Source organism: Myotis davidii, unplaced genomic scaffold (assembly GCF_000327345.1).
Source record: "Myotis davidii unplaced genomic scaffold, ASM32734v1 scaffold355, whole genome shotgun sequence".
NCBI lineage: Eukaryota > Metazoa > Chordata > Mammalia > Chiroptera > Vespertilionidae > Myotis > Myotis davidii.
Genome location: NW_006286818.1, coordinates 1,589,890 through 1,592,312, shown reverse-complemented (window position 1 = coordinate 1,592,312; position 2,423 = coordinate 1,589,890). Strand labels below are relative to the sequence as shown.

Here is a 2,423-nt window from a genome sequence, read left to right as displayed (position 1 = left end):
CCCCTCCCTCTCCCTCTCCCATCCCTCTCCCTCTCCTCTCCCTCCCTTCCCCCTCCCTCTCCCTCTCCCCTTCCCCCTCCCTCTCCTTTTCCTTTCTCACCTCCCCCTGGTTCCCTCAGCCTCACCCCTTCACAATCTGTATCTTCACTTGAAAAGAAATTTAAATCCATTTTTATTGATTTCAGAGAGGAAGGGAGAGGGAGAGAGAGAGAAACATCCATGATGAGAGAGAATCATGGATCGGCTGCCTCCTGTACGGAGAGCGAGCCCGGAACCCGGGCACATGGGCTCCAACCCAGGACCCTTCCGTTCGCAGGCTTAGACATCACTGAGCCAAAATGCTAGGGTGTTCACTTGACAATTTTTGGTTTAAATAAGCGAACATACCCACAGCTGCCTTGCAAGGTAATAGTGACACCTTGGACGGATGAAGAAACTGAGGCCCACGGAGGTGAAGGGACTTGCTCAAGGTCATGAAACACAGTAATAATTTTATATTTGTGTGTTGTTTATAGTGCTCTGCACTTCACAGCGTCTCATTTAATAAAAACTTGAATCTCCAGACAGTCTTTTTCTAAACTAACAGTTTTATGGAGGTGTGATGTATATACCATAAGATTCACTTAATTTAAGTGCACATTCGATTATTTTTAGTATATTTACAGAGTTGCGCAGCCATCATCACGATTTAATTTTAGAGTGTTCCTATTGGGCAAGAAAGAAATCTTGTGTCCATTTATTTATTAGTCCCTCCCCATTCTAGGCAAGCACTAAATCCCTACCTTTTTAAAAATCATTATTCCAGTTTTATAGAGAATGACCTGACAGAGACAAGTTAAGTAACTTGTCCAAGATCTCACAGCTAATAAATGATAAAGAACAGGATTAGCCCAGCCGGCGTGGCTCAGTGGTTGAGCATCGACCTATGAACCAGGAGGTCAGGGTTCAATTCCCAGTCAGGGCGCATGCCCGGGTTTTGGGCTGGATCCCCAGTGTGGGGCGTGCAGGAGGCAGCCGATCAATGATTCTCTCTCATCAATGATGTTTCTCTCTCTCTCTCTCTCCCTCTCCCTTCCTCTCTGAAATCAATAAAAAAATAAATATACACATATATAAAAGAACAGGGTTAGATACTAAATATGTGCCTTTCCCTCACCTTTATGTTTTGTTTTCCTTACCCCTGCTTTTAGAGAAACTACCCATTCTCAGCCCATGGTCTCTTGCCTCTCCTCCCGCCCAGAATGCCCACGGGTTTCCCTGAGTTGAGAGAAACAGTATGGCACCCTCCGTCCCTGGAAAGTGTTTCCTGTCACCAGATGCCCTGGGAGGTGCCCTGCCAAGTTGGCCTTGGGGCAGGTTAATGGGCAGACTTGGGGTGGGCCCAGCGCTGTTCTGGCCTGGCCTCTCTTCCCCCAGCTGGGGTGGAGATGGTGGCCGAGGTGACACCTGGCAGGTGGAGGCTGGGAGGGTGAAATTGGTAACTGCCCTCGGGCCCACTGCCGGGGCAGACCCTCCCTGGAGTGTGGCTCCTGCCCCGACTGACTTCTCTCAGCACCCGGAGAAGCTGGCAGGGAGTGGAGGGGATCCTGCCGGCAGCCATGTTCTCCTCAGCTTCCCAGAACACGTCAGCAGCGAACACGTCCTCCCATCAGCAAGCTGGTCAAGGGATGGGCAGCTGGGCGCACATTAGCCCCCAGAGGTGCCCCTTCCTGTTCTCAGGTACCAGACGTGTGACCAGAGAGGGTGGGCTCTGGAGGCTCGGGCTCTGGGTCTATCCCCGCCTGGCCCTAAGGACCTACACTTCCTATGGCACCAACTCCGGTTCCAGGCCCCAGGCCTATATTCCCAGTATTGTCACCACTGAGGTGTGTGTGTTTTCTGATTACACTGCGGGAGATTGCTTTCTGGAGCAGAGAGAGTGCAGGAGTTGAGACTTACAGAGACAGAAAGAATGGTTGAGTTTTCCTTTTTCTTTTTTTCTTCTAGAGATATCTTTCTTGATTTTAGAAAGGAAGGGAGAGGGAGAGAGAGATAGAAACATCATTGATGAAAGAGAATCACTGATCACTGCCTCCTGCACGCTCCACACTGGGGATCAAGCCTGCAACCAGGCCTGTGCCCTGACTGAACCGAGACCTCCTGGTTCATAGGTCAACGCTCAATCACTGAGCCACACGGGCTGGCTGAGTTTCCCCAGCAAATATTTATTAACGTTCTGGTTGAATTTTCTTGTTTCCTTTAAGAAAAGATCCTGGCCTTCGCCAGTAGCTCAGCTGGTTAGAGGGTTGTCCAGATGCTTGAGGTTCAGGTTCAATCCCAGGTCAGCACATACAAGAATCAACCAATGACTGCATAAGTGGGATAGCAAATCTCAATTTCTCTCTCTCTCTCTCTCTCTCTCTCCCTCCCTCCCTCCCTCCCTC

General features: G+C 49.9%; 1 protein-coding gene across 1 annotated transcript in view; it reads left to right on the top strand.

Moving 5' to 3' along the window:
* Positions 1 to 2,292: 2,292 nt before the first annotated feature.
* PHLDB1 (pleckstrin homology like domain family B member 1) overlaps positions 2,293 to 2,423 on the top strand; it is a 41,204-nt gene continuing 41,073 nt past the window's right edge. The window contains exon 1 of the mRNA XM_015560637.1: positions 2,293 to 2,320. The gene's annotated coding sequence lies outside the window, so the exon portion shown is untranslated. The remainder of the gene's footprint in view (positions 2,321 to 2,423) is intronic.